At 39.0% G+C, this 15278-nt stretch overlaps 1 protein-coding gene across 1 annotated transcript in view; it reads right to left on the reverse strand.

Moving 5' to 3' along the window:
• Nucleotides 1-15278, reverse strand: part of PTPN13 (protein tyrosine phosphatase non-receptor type 13) — a 205838-nt gene that overhangs the window by 139354 nt on the left and 51206 nt on the right. The window lies entirely within an intron of this gene.

Below are 15278 nucleotides of genomic sequence, written 5' to 3' on the forward strand. Positions count from 1 at the left end.
AGCAGTTCTCCTTTCAAAAGTAAACCTATACATTAGACTAAACAAAACAAACTTATTAGAGGGAAATTTATTTTGTCCTCCTATTTAAAAAATAAGTTAACATAGGTTTTAAGGTAACTGTTAAGGGAACTGGATTATAGACTCAAGAAATTGCTATAGGAAAATCACAGAGGCCTGTGACCGCCAGTGCCATTATTATTCGATCTGATTGGGTTGTACTGGTATCTAGGTCAAATCATACGAAATTGGCAAAAGTCTAGGCATCATACAGTATCTATGTGTGCCTAAAAACTACCTTCTTATTGGAACTGAATCATTTATTCTTTCTGAGTTTTTAACCTCTCTACCTGTGGACAAGATTCTGATCGTTATGTCAATAAAGAAGTAAACTATTAAAATTCATTCCTCCTTTGAAGATTAAAAAGCCAACTATATATGTTCTCTTGCTTTTTTATGAACCTAACTGTGTCAAGGAAGAAAATGTGTTTGAATGAATCCTTTAATCAGTCAGCACATATTAGGTTGCACTGAAGCAGAGTTACAGACCAAAGGTTCACACAGTCAGACCCATCCACTTACTAGTCTGCTAAAAAATATGGCTCACGTTTATGGCAAAATATGTTTCAATCACAGTTGGTAAGCCTAGAAAGATTGTTGCCTTGCACAGCCACTTTATACATTTTCTGTTAAACACTTCTTAGGTATCTCAGAACAATATTTTCTTTGTCAAAGAATACTACTCAAAATACTGAGGTATCACATGTCACTGCATTATAAAACAGTCTACAATAAATTTTTTTCAAATCAGCAACTAAAGGGCATACCAGGAGACCAGTTAGGGAAGCAGTGCACTAGTATCTGGTATGAGATGATGTTTGCCTGCAACCAGACTGGTAGCACTAGAGGAAGTGAGAACCTGCTAGAAACTCAATGTACTTCTGTTCAACTAGAGCAGTAGAGCCAGTGACAACAGAATTTTCTGACAGACTGGATGTGGAGTGAGAAAGAGAGGAATCAGCATGACTCCCAAGATTCTGGTCTCAGTAACAGAAAGAATGGAGGACTATCCACTGAGATAGAGAAAACTACAGATAATGCAGCTTGCGGAGGCAGCAGTTTGAAGATGGTAGCTAGAAGTAGAACTTTACTTTAGGACCTATTCAGTTTAAGATATCTGTCAGATACTCAAATGGGGTGTCAAGTGGGCAGTTGGATCTGGAATTTGGGAATAAGATGTCAAGAAGACACATTTTTTGGAAGTAACTTGCCTAATAGATGCTCTTTAAAGCCCCGTGACTGAATGAGACCACCAAAAAGTGAGTTATGAGCAAAAGGGCATCAAGACCAAGGACTGAGTCCCTGGTGTATGCCCACACCAAGACTGCTCCTTCTCAGTCCTTTTCCCAGGCTCATCTTCTCTTGGTCATCCATGTAAGTATGGTGCTGCAATATCCCTACCACGCTTCTTTCATTCATCACCCTCAATCTCCACCCCACTATTTTAATTCATTCTTTTTTTAGCCCTTCTATCCAGTTCCCCAGTATCCAGCCCTAAACCTAAGACAGGAGTCTGGGATTCTAACTCTCATGTTTCATTCCTTATTTTGGGACAGAATTATTATTTCTGGCATACCTGTTACCACCTGAATTTATAAATTACTGGGAATCACAGATAACGGAGGCACAAATGCCTCCCAGAAGTCTAAATGCTATGTCCTGTCCTACCATCCTGGATGCTGGTACTCACTCAAATCAGAGAAGTGCTTGCTATACATCTCTTCCTTATCATCCCTGGCCTCAAGACTACACTTTCCCTTGACAGGGTGGCATGGAATAGAAACTGTGGGAGGTAAAAGCAAGCCATAATTGCTTATCACTCTGAAATCACTAAGAGATTTATTCACTTACCAGCACAACCAATGTGAGAAAACATTATTCTGGGAAGAACTGTATTTGTTAACTTTTGCTGTATATAATAGGTGTTTGTTTGCTTATTTGTTTTCTTTGAACATCTATAGTAAAACATAATTTAAGCACTATACATATTTAAACACTGGTAGCCCAGTGCACAGGTTTGTGCACATTGAAACGAAATTAATTAGAAGAAAGATTTATATGGTAATTATATTACTGCAAAAAATTACATGTCAAAATAGTATATATAATATCTATAATAATAAAAGCGTTATATGCTAATTAGACCAGACGTCCTTCCAGACGACCTTCCGGACGACCTTCTAGATGAAGCCGGGGCTGCGAGGGAAGGCTGGGTCCCGGGTGTCAGAGGGAAGGCCTACTCTTGCATGAATTTCATGCATCAGGCCTCTAGTAGTATCATAAAATTAAAACACATGTGCGATTGGCGCCAGTGAGAGCTTTATATGTATCGCACATGCACGAGTCAACGCTAATTTTTAAATTGCCAGTGCACATCATATGTACCAGCTGGTCGGCTGAATGGTCAGACAGACATACGGTCGGTCGCTTAGCCTTTTATATAAATACTAGGGGCCCAGTGCACGAAATTCGTGCACTGGGTGTGTGTGTGTGGGGGGGACTGTCCCTCAGCCCAGCCTGCCCCCTCTCACATACTGGGAGCCCTCAGGCATTGACCCCCATCACCCTCCGATCGCCTGATCGGCCCCTTGCCCAGGCCTGACGCCTCCGCCAGAGGTGTCAGGCTTGGACAGGGGACCCCCATCTCCCCCCGATCACTGGCTCTGGCCCCCACCCAGACCTGAGGCCTCTGGCCCAGGAATCATGCCTGGGCAGGGGACCCCCATCTCCCTCTGATCGCTTGCTCCACCCCCCGCCCAAGCCTGACGCCTCTGACCCAGGCTTCAGGCCTGGGCAAGGGGACCATCATATCCCCCCAATCCCCGGCTCCGCCCCCCACCCAGGCCTGATGCCTCGGCCAGAGGAGTTGACCCTCATCACCCTCCGATCACCAATCACCGGATCGGCCCCTTGACCAGGCCTGAGGCCTCCGGCAGAGGTGTCAGGCCTGGGCAGGGGACCCCCAAGCTCCCCGCGGTTGCAGGCTCCGCCTCTGCCCAGGCCTAATGCCTCTGGCCTAGGCGTCCGGCCCGGGCAGCGGAGACCTGCAGTGGCAGCGGGGGGCGCCACGATCGTGGGCTTCGCTTTAGGCCCAGGCAAGGGACCCCTAGCTCCTGGGACTGCCAGCTTCGACCGTGCCCAGCTCCCATCGCTGGCTCCACCCCTACTTCCTGCTATCACTGGCCAGGGCGGCAAAGGCGCCTGATTCTCCCATCATGGCTGGGGGGCAGGGCAAAGGTGGCCCCAGGACCGCCTTTGCCCTGCCCCCCAGCTCTTAGCTCCCCCCTGGGTTTCCGATCACTGTCAGTGGCAGGGGGCTTCTTCCTGCTTTCCCTTTCGCCTCCCTGCATTGTGCCTACATATGCAAATTAGCCGCCATCTTGGCAGTTAACTGCCAATCTTAGTTGGCAGTTAACTGCCAATCATAGTTGGCAGTTAATTTGCATATAGCCCTGATTAGCCAATGAAAACGGTATCGCCGTACGCCAATTACCATTTTTCTCTTTTATTAGTGTAGATAGATAATCTTCCAAAAATTACAGGTCATTTGCTCAGAGAATCCATAGTACAATTGGGGAGATTAAATGTATACTCGTATATAGCGAGAAAAAGAACATAAAGGTGATTTAGAGTATAGCAAAATTACCTCAACTACAATGAAAAGAGAATTAATTTCCTTTTTTATATATGGCCCTTTAGATGAGTAAGATTTGACCAGGGTCAAGGGGGAGATTCCAAAGAGAGAGAGTAAAGAGCCAAAGCAAAGGTATGTGGACAGGAAATTATTAAGTTTGTACATGGAACAGTATGAATTTTGGACAGAGGAATGGTGGAGAAGAATAATGAAAATGAGTTACCAAGGTTGGTCATATTTTGCTTGTCAACACACGTGCACACACACACAAATGACATACATATTATAATTTGATTTTAAAATGTCTTGTAATAAAGCACCTGTGACAACAAACTACATTGCTGTTGAATGGCCTAAACACACACACACAACTTTAAGTACCAAGTTCTTTAGAAAACTATTAAACCACAAAATATATTTTAAAATAATTGTAAAGTGTTATGCAAATGTACAAGTGAGGAAATTTAGAATCGTGGCTAGAATCAGTCTAATTTACTTTCTTTGTCTATCTAAAAGGAAGGAATTTAAAGCAAATGTATTCAAAGTCCTTCACAGAATGCTAACAAAAGAATATTTTAAAATGGAATTCCAGAAGCTTGTAATTTAATGTCCTATAATATTTCAGTTGTGTGATGATTGCCCTCAAGAATGTTATTATTATGAAAGAGTAAATCTGATGTGAACTGATTCCAGTAGTCAAACAATTCTATTTATAGACCTTACCAACATTCCACAGAAAAAGTTGCTTAAACACAATTTCAAGCAGCTAGAAGCAAAGCTAGAAATAAACAGAAATTTGATATGCAAAGAAAGTCTTAGAGCTTCCTTTCAATAATACCTTCAACTAACACACAGCTCCACATATTTTTTTTTCCTGAGAGATCTTGACATTTCCATTAATTGGTCCCCTATATTTTAGTTTTTGGCTTTCCATTTAAGGTATCAAAATTAGAGAAATGATCAGAACTGGGTATCAAATATAAGGGAATACTAACCAAAAGTATCAGAAAATCATCTAAAGTTTTAGAACAACAATGACACCCATTTGACCTGAAAAAATCCCTTTGCCTATTCAGGCACAAATAGAGACACTGTAGTCTTCCCATCTATATATATAAAAGCCTAAGCAACAGAACAACCAAATGACCTATTGACTGGTCACTATGAGTGCACTGACCACCAGGGGGGCAGATGCTCAATGCAGGAGCTGCCCCTGATGGTCAGTATGCTCCCATAGCCAACTTCCTGTGGCTGGCCAACCTCCCAGTCCCCACCCCACCCCCCGGCTGGCCAGCCAACCTCCTGTGGTCCCTCTCTCCCCACCTCAGCCAGCTGGCCTCAATCGGGCTGGCAGCCAACCTCCTGAAGTCCCTCCTCTGGCTGGCTGGCCCTTATTGTGACTGGACGAGATGGCCCTGATGGGCCCCATTCACTGGCCAGGCCGAGGGACCTCACCCATGCACGAATTTGTGCACCAGGCCTCTAGTTTTATATATGATATCAGGGTTCTTGGCAAAAATCTGTGCAGAGGCCACAGTTTCAAACTCTGAAGGATTTAATGAAGTCACATTATAATACAGAATTCTCTAAAAAATTTAGTTCATATGGGCATAAAAATATATATGCAGTTAAATCAATCATCTGGTATAACAATGCACAAGTAAACAAAAAGTTTTTTGAGTATTTCTCCTGTATTTTAATATTTTCTTATAGTAAAGCTTTGTGATAAATTATTTAAGGCTCACTGAAAATTATAGTACATGCTACAGATTGATTTCCCATTCAAATTTTATTAATTTCTTATATAATTGTCACTACTTTTTAAACCTTCATTTTCTCTAATATGAAACAAAATAGAATAGTAATCTCTTTATGAAAATAAAATTGTGTGATTGAAATTAAGACATCTATATAATGTAAATTGCTGATAGTCTCTTCAAAGATATTTTACATCATGTAAACTTTTTGATATAGCCAAGTATTCAATAGCATTTCATAAACTCCTACAAGCCTTTCATCCTTAAAGCTTACTTTCTGATGTAGTAGGTCCCAGATCTTGCTAATCATACAAATCTCTTATCTAGAAGTCATATTATAAATATAGATGATTTAAGGTACAAAGTATCCTAAAATAGTACTAATTTTTACTTTAAGTCCTTGGGGGAATATACTTTTGTAAGTTTTCTATTTATTTCATTGTATTCCTACTTAGCCTAGATCCCCAATTTAGAAAAACTGGTTTAAAATTTACAATCAAGCCAATTAATACTTATTGAGTAACTATACATATGAAATAGATATTTTCTGTACCTAGTCATTATCTTTAGGTATAACACAAATTATCAAATGAAGATATTTATTTGAATGAACATATATAAACTACAGCATCAGCATATAGTTTTAGAAAAAATGTTATTTGCAGTTACAGCAATTTAATTAACATGAAATTATGTAAACCTGTCATTCCAAATTGATATTTTGAGCTTTTCTTCACTAGGAGACAAAAGATATTTTTATTTCCTAGCAATGAGCCTTTGTTGCACAAACACACATAATATTTTAATTTTTATTCCTTTTTATTTAAACACTAAACACACGCAAGTCCCCAATCTAACCAAGCCACAACCCCTGGAATCTTGGTAAGGTTTGTGATCAATTAGGCTTATAGTAGTTTTGTTTTGTTATATGCTTGTAAGACTCAAGGTAATTCCAAACCACGAATCTTGGTTAACAAAACACTAATGAGATTGAGTTTAACAAGTGATATATAGGCAATCTATGTTAGTAAAGCAAAATTGGTTATGATTATTAAAAGCAACAGGGCTTAAATAGCTAGACAATATGTAGAGAAGCAAGCGAGTCTGAGAATTTGTTTTCTTCTTCAGCAAATCTCCTTGGCCTCCTGTTCAAAGAAGAAGCATGGAAGAAAGAGAAACAGTTCCTTTCATTTCTTCTTGGCATCTGTATCATATTCTGAGAAATCTGCCCACTTTATTCCTTTGATATATTAAGTTCCTCCTGTTAGTTTTTCCTTTGGTTTCCACCTTTCCCACCAACCTTCTTTATCCTCAACAATAAAAAGTACACACCCAAAAATTACATGCCAAAATACTAAACAAAATATTTCTTCTAAAATATATATGGCTTAAGGATAGAAATTACGAATTCCTAAAGATCAGGTACAATGCCACTATAGCAATATAACTGAAATACTTGGAAATAATAACTGTTTACAATTTCAGTTATATTCCACTAGTGGCCCGGTGCATGAAATTTGTGCACATTAAAAGGGAATTAATTAGAGGAAATATTTTAATATTGCTATTTGCCCTTTCTCTATAATAGAAGTGTCAAAGATGAAAGAAAATTAGTAAAATGTATATGAAAATCTCCTTCCTGTCAGAATCTTGCCCGGAGTCAAGTCCCTGCCCATCCGTGCACGCCTCAAAATCTCGTGAGACCCAGACCCAGCCGACCCCACCCCTGTCAAGCCCCGCAGGACGGGGGGCACAGCCTCAGGTCCCCCATCAAGCCCAGCCGTGTCGGGGGCATGGCCTCAGGTCCCCTGGCACAGCCTCAGGTCCCCCGGCCCACCCTCAGGTCCCCCAGCCACGGAGAGAGGGCACAAGGGCTCGAGGGTGCAAGGACCATTTGCATATTAGCTCTTTATTATATAGGATAGGTCCATAGTTTTTAAAGGCAGGCGCACGCGCACACACACACATTCGCACATGCGCATTATTTTTAGAGCGCTATTATAAAGAAAACATTACTTTCAACTTTCAAACACTAAGAACTCTAAATTATTCACCCAGAGAATACTCTGGATTTTTAATTTGATTCTCCAGTCTTTATTACTTTTAGTTACTTTTTGAAGTATGATTCAAAGGGAGGGTCAGCTTTGTTCATTGTAATATTGAAACAAAGTTATTTTCCAAAGCATCTGCCTTTGGGGGCTTGAGAAATTAAGAAAGCACACAGACCTTCTGTCTCCTCAGTCACTGAGATTTTTATGTGAATTCTGGAGAAGGGGCACAGCATCCTGCACAGTATATTTTAAAAACTTTCGTAGGGATTCAGAGGTGCATAACAATCTACCCGACACACACATAAAGACCACTAATAGAATGGTATCATAGCTCAATTAAGTTGCTCCTTGACCTTCTATGTCAATTGACTGATACTTAAGAACATCATGGAGTATGCATGACTTATATCCTCCCCTAATTTTTATAAAAAAAATTTTTCAGCTTATAGAGCCACTAGTGAGGCATTTTATAAGACTTGTGGCAAGCCAGAAAGTGTTACAACTATTTTATACAAATTCTAATAAAGTCATTTTGAATTAGAAAGGCAAAATGACTATCTGAAATAATTTTAAACTAGAAGTGAGACCTGAGTAGCTCTTCTCTGTGTATAAGGAAGCTGAATAAATGACACCAAACTCAGGATATCATTGACTGTGAATTCAGAAATAAATTGCCTTACCCACCTAAAAATTTATTTTTAAATCGCACTCCTAAAGTAAAGCACAGTACAAATTAACTGCCCACACACATTTTGTTTCTTCTCTGACACTTTATATAAATCCAAGTAATATTTATATTGTATCTCCTCAGGCCTTGGAGTGACCATTTTTTATCTTTTCTACCCTGTCTGATAGATGAATATATCATTAAGCATACAAGCAGTGCCTAGAAAAGATACTGGGATTAACACCAATTTCTATTTTCAAGGAAGATCCAAACTTTTCAGAGCAAAATTATTCCACATAAATGTAGTATTTTAGGCATTGGACTTCTAAAAGAATTTGCTTTAAGGTAGTTTCTTTTTAAAATACACCAGTCATATTTTATTTGACCATCCTATTCAAGCAGTTGTAAAACTGTTCATCGTGAATGGTAAAGTCTATTTAAAAACCCCATCTTATTGCTAGCTTATCAATTTTGTTGAAACAACTCTGGAACCAAGTGCTAAGCTTCTTAAAGCACTCGCATTTATTTTGCCACCTAACAACTTCATGACAGCCTCTGTAGGTCATACGGCTGCCACATTATATTTTGCCAGACAAAATAAACTATAACTGAGGTAATTAGCAATAGAAATAAGTTTTATGGTAAAGGCCTTTTATAAAGCACCAGGTTTTTGGTTTGTTTTTCAATATGGAAGCTTCAAGTTAAAGGAGATCTTCCACCCTTGCTATTGGCATATAGCGGGGGAAGGGAGGAGCACAATTTAAAAAATGATCTCAGCGACTTCTCTTTACTTTTAAAGGCCTGCTCTATACGAAAAAGACCGAAACACCAGTCAAGGGGTGACTACCATTTATCTCATTCTTGGATAATTGAATGAAAAGGTCAATGAATATTAGTAAGTATTTCCAGTTTCAGAGGGAAAAGAAAATATATAGTTTTCTAGAGAGGAATTTGCTTTATTAATGATGATATGATTCCACAGAATCCTGATATAGAACTACTTATGAGACATATTTTTGTGATCACTAATGCCATTCTCTCCTGTTCTCCAATCACTGCCCCCCCACCCCCATTTACATTTTAAAGAGATTTTCCTTCTCAAAGAATAAAGGGGAAAGGAGGCTTATTTGAACAATAAATATTCCATTTTTCAAAAAGAAATATTAAGGATACATTCCTCATAAAAATGTTAACCATGACTGGTGCTCATCACCCTAAAAAAGTAAAAATCTTAACTGTTACTAAGTGATACAAGGCACAAAGCCACCTTTTAATTCCTTTATTTGAGAAAAGAGTAAAATAATTGTAATATGTATTTTTTGAAAAGCTTGGTTACATAAAGTATATAAATCTCAGAATGTTGAGGAAAAGAAGACAGAAAACATAAGAGTTCACATTGTATGATTCCATTTATGATGTTTATTTCCAGGCAAAACTTAATCTACATGATACGTCATAATAATGATTACTCTTGGTAACCCAGAATTGACTGATTACAATGGAGCATGAGGGAGCCTTTCTGGGTGCTAGAATTATCCTGGGTTACCAGGATAATTTAAGAATTCTAGCACCCAGTGGTGGTGATGGTGGTGGTTATATGGGTGTACACATTCATAAAATTCTTAAAGCTGTACAATTAAGAATAATGCTTTTTACAGTACACATTGTATCTCAACATTTAAACAAAATCCCTACCTATATATATAAAAGGCTAATATGCTAAGTGTCCAACCATCCGACCAGTCGCTATGATGTGCACTGACCACCAGGGGGCAGACGTTCAATGCAGGAGCTGCCGAGCTGCAGTGACTTGGCAGCAGCAGTTCTCAGGTGACACATCCTGAAACCAGAGAGGAGGAAGCCCAATTCCTCACGGGGCCACGCGATTCTACCTTTGGTCATGGGTTATGTCAGCCCCTAATCTGGTTTACTGCACTCTTGTGTTTGCATTCCACACCCTGTGTGACAGCAACTTTGCAGAGTGCCCTCTTGCACTCTGGGACCCGTTGGGGGATGTCAGAGAGCTGATTTCGCCCGATCCCTGCAGGCCAGGCCGAGGGATCCCACCTGCCGGAGGGACACCACTCACTCCGCTGACGCCGGGGAGGTACCACACTCGGGAGGTTGGTTCCAGGGCGTGTCCGGCCCCTCTTGCCCAGACCTGCCCTGCTGGCCACCTTCTAATTAATTTTCTTTCAATGTGCACAAATCCATGCACCGGGTCACTAGTACGTATATAAATTGAAACAATAATTATAATGAGTAAAATCACAAAAAATCAGCAAGTATGGCACTAGAGATAGCATGATCCGCAGCAACTTTCCCTTCTAAATGTATGATTCTGTAAGTTTATAAAATGGTCTGTAAAACCTAGAGCCAAATAACTTCAAATCTAAACAAGTGTATTGACTATGTATTTGTGGGACAAGAGAGGTTTACTTTAAGTGCTTCAGACACTTGTTAAACAACCCACATTATTCATTTTTTAAATGCTAGATATTAAATTAATTTCGTGTCTTATAGTTTGTTTCCAGGGAACAAGTAGGGTAATTTTATCAGGTTCAAACACATTTAACTTGAAGAACCTGTTAATTCTGGTCTTATAAATGCAGAGCAAGATGTAGCATGTCAAAGACAACTGATACACCCTGTTAAACAGCAAAATTGTGATTGTAGATAATTGGAAATGTAATACAGACAAGTTAGGTTTTGGTCTTTTAAAAGCTCCATACACTATACAAATATTTATGCAAAAGCTCTTAATCCATAAAAACTTTCTATATTTCCTATAAAGGCTTTAAAAAGTCAGGAATTAAATATTTATGTTCTGTGCTTTGTCTCCCTTCTCACACACGGAGCTGCTTGTTCTCCTTTGGTTCTACCACATTGAAAGTTCCACATTTTCCTTCTATGGTTTTATGATTATCCTTACCACATTTAAGAATATTTGACTATGCTAACTTTAAAGTCAATATCTCTACAATTCTCAAAAACAGAATCAAATCTAGAACCAAATAACTTCAAATCAAAACACGTGCATTGACTATGTATTTGTGGGACAGGAGAGGTTTACTCTAAGTGCTTCAGACACTTCTTAAACAACCCACATTATTCATTTTTTAAATGCTAGATATTAAATTAATTTCGTGTCTTATAGTTTGTTTCCAGGGAACAAACTGTTTTAATTCCTATTGTTTATATCAATCTAAATGTTATTTTATTTGTAATTTTGAAGTTACATCATTCTTAAGCTTTTATACAGCTAATGATTGTTTAGATTTACCATCATGTTGACTAATTCATTTGCTATTTTCTTCCTTCTAACTGAAATACATCTCTTATTAATTTGTTCAGAGACAGTTTTCCTGACAGTAAATACTCTGTTTTTATATTGCTTTGATTTTTTTCTTGAACCACGATTTAGGAAGACATCAAATTCTATCTGCACATTCCAGTGCAGTAGCCATTAGACACATGTGGCTTTTGACTGGAAAACATTTTATTTTAAAAACAATGAGTTTCAGCCCAGCTGGTGTGGCTCAATGGTTGAGCATCAACCTATGAACCGAGAGTTCACTGGTTCAATTCCTGGTTAGGGCACATATCCAGTTTTTGGACTCGATCCCCAGTAGGGGGCATGCAGGAGGAGGCAGCCAATCGATGTTTCTCTTTCATTGATGTTTCTATCTCTGTATCCCTCTCCCTGTCTCTCTCTCTAAAATTAGTAAAAACATATTTTTAAGAACAAAACAAAAAATGAGTTTCAAATTAATAAGGAAAAAGGTCAAGCTCTTAATTTAAAAACTAAACAAATTTTGGAAAATATTTGATATATTTTTAAAAGAAGCTTTAATTAAATAACTGCATAAAATAACTACACATATTGAAAGAGTGCAATTTGATGTTATGACATGAATATACCTGTGAAACTGTTACCACAATGAAGATAACAAACATATCCACCATCCAAATGTTTATTCATATACTTTTGTAATCCCAGTTTCCTCCCCTTGTGTAACTCTCATTGCCAAATAATCAACTGATCAACTTTACTATTATTGTTCAGTTTGTATTTTTTAGAATTTTAGATTAAAATCATACAACATGTATTATTTTTGCCTATTTCCTTCACTCAGCGTAATTCATTATTTTGAAATTAATCTATGCTGTTGCACGTATCAATAATTTGTGCCTTTTTAAAATATACACATTTTTATTGATTTCAGAGAGGGAAGGAGAGGGAGAGAGAGAGAAATATCAATGATGAGAATCATTGACCAGCTGACTCCTGCACACACTTCCCCCTTGGGGATCGCAATCTGGGCACATACCCTGACTAGGAATCAAACCATGACCTCCTGGTTCATAGGTTGAGGCTCAACCACTGAGCCACATCGGCCAGGCAGTTCGATCATTTTATTGTTTCGTTACATGGACAAACCACAATTTGTTTAACCATTCACCTGTTGATAGATATTTGATTTCTAGCTTTTGGCTACTGCAAAAACAATTTGCTATGAACATTCATGTACCAGTCTTTGTATGGAAATATATTTTCATTTCTTTTGGTAGTACATGTATATTTAACTTTTTAAGAAACTGTTAAACAGTTTTCAAAATATAAAACCATACCATTTTCCATTCTCACTAGCCATGTATAAAAGTTCCACTTGCTGTCAAGTCTTTGCTATTCTTGGTGTGGTTAGTCTGTTAAATTTTAAACATTCTAATAGATGTGTACTAGTATTTCTGTGGTCTTAATTTGCATCTTCTTGATGATTAATGATATTAAGAATTCTGGATTTCCCTGATGACTAATAACTTCATGTTATCTTCTTTAGTAAAGTTTCTGTTCAAATCTTTTACCCAATTTGGGAGGGGGCGTGGGTTGTTTGTTCCTTACTATTGAGTTTTGTGAGTTCTTTATATACTATGGATATAAGTCCTATATCCATTATATAACTTACAAATATTTTCTCCCACCCTTTAACTCCTTTCATTCTCTTAATGTATTTAGAAGAGATGCTTTTAATTTGGATAATGTCCACTTTATCTTTTTTTTTCTTTTACAAATCATGCATTTGGCATTATATCTAAGAACTGTTTCCCTAATCCAGGGTCACAATTATTATCTCTTGTGCTTTCTTCTATAATTTTTACAATTTTAAGCTTTACATTTAAATCTATGACCCATTTTGAATTAGTTTTTGTATGTGGTGTGGGTTAAGATAAAAAATTATTTTTTAAAAATGTTTTGGGCCTGGCTGGCATGGCTCAGTGGTTGAGCATCAACCTTTGAACCAGGAGGTCAGGGTTCAATTCCTGGTCAGGGCATATGCTCGGGTTGTAGGCTCAATCCCCAGTGTAGGGTGTGTAGGAGGCAGCTGATCAATGGGTTTTCTCTAATCATTGATGTTTCAATCTCTCTCACCCTCTCCCTTCTTCTCTGAAATCAATAAAAATATATTTTAAAAAATTTTTGGTATATGGATATCCAATTATTATAGTCCCACTAGAGGTCTGGTGCATGAAATTCATGCAGAGTGGGGGGTGTCCCTCAGCCTGGCCTGCACCCTCTCACAATCCAGGACCGCTGGCTCCTAACCATTTGCCTGCCTGCCTGCCTGACTGCCCCTAACCGCTTCTTTCTGCCAGACTGATCACCCCCTAACCACTCCCCTGCTGGCCTGATTGACACCTAACTGCTCCCCTGCTAGCCTGATCACCCCCAACTGCCCTCCCCTGCTGGCCTGATCACCCCCAACTGCCCTCTCCTGCTGGCTTGATCACCCCCAACTGCCCTCCCCTGCTGGCTTGATTGCCCCCAACTGCCCTCCCCTGCCACGACCCTCCTCCTCCACTGGACCCTGCCTCCACTGTGCACACGGCCATCTTGTGATAGCCATCTTGTGATGATGTTAGGGCGTGATGTGTGAGGGCGTGACAACCACCTAGGTTATTATTAGTATAGATTCCTGGAAAAAAGTATCATTTGTATCTTTCTCAAAAATCAATTGACTATATAAATGTTGATCTCTTCTGGACTTTATAATGTTCCATTGATCTATTTGTCTATTTTGATTAATATAGCTTTATAATAAATGTTGAAATAAGGTTATGTGAGTCCTCAAATTTTGGTCTATTTCATGTTGTTTGGGCTATTCTAAATTCACTGAATTGTCTTATGGATTTTAGAATCAACTCACAAATTTCTAAAAACAAACAAAAAAAACCATTGGGATTGCATTGAATATATAAAGAATTTAGACAATAATATTGATTCTTCTGATCCAGGAGCACAGCGTAGCCTTCCCATTTATTTAGGTCTTCTTTAATTCCTCTCAGCATTGTTTTTTAGTTTTCTTTTTTTTTAAAAAAAAAAAAATATTTTATTGATTTTTTTACAGAGAGAAAGGGAGAGAGATAGAGAGTTAGAAACATCAATGAGAGAGAAACATCGATCAGCTGCCTCCTGCACATCTCCCACTGGGGATATGCCCGCAACCCAGGCACATGCCCTTGACCGGAATCGAACCTGGGACCCGTCAGTCCGCAGGCCGACGCTCTATCCACTGAGCCAAACCGGTTTCGGCTTTAGTTTTTATTATATAGGTCTTCACATCGTTTGTCAGATTTATTCCTAATTACCAATTTAAAATGCTAACTTACAGGGGAGCAATGGGAAGCAGCAGCAGGTCCCAGGATAACCCCCTGAACCTGTTCCTAAGAACCTCTTTTTTCTGACCTCTCAGTGACCCAAAGCAGCCCGGCCTAGGCTCATTTCTTCCCTATAACATTTCTAGAGCCAAAGCAGTCCCATCGATGCTCTCCCCTGTTGTTTCTCCTATTCTGAGCCCTTCCTTGTTTCACTGTCCCCAGCTTAAATAAACGTACTCTCAAAATCACCTGGACTCATCTTGTGAAACCTTTCCTGCACGAAGTCAAGAACCCACATGCCACAGGCCGGCCTGAGGCAGACCCACTCTGGGCCTGGCCCCTGTCTGGAAATATTTCAACTGAAAGGACCAAGTGAGATCTCGGACAGGGAGAAGCAGTCTTCACAATTTTGTAGATTTCAACATAGAAAAATTGCAGTGTTAGCCCAGCTGGTT

This window comes from Myotis nattereri (genome assembly GCF_964212035.1).
Source record: "Myotis nattereri genome assembly, chromosome: 1".
Taxonomy (NCBI): Eukaryota; Metazoa; Chordata; class Mammalia; order Chiroptera; family Vespertilionidae; genus Myotis; species Myotis nattereri.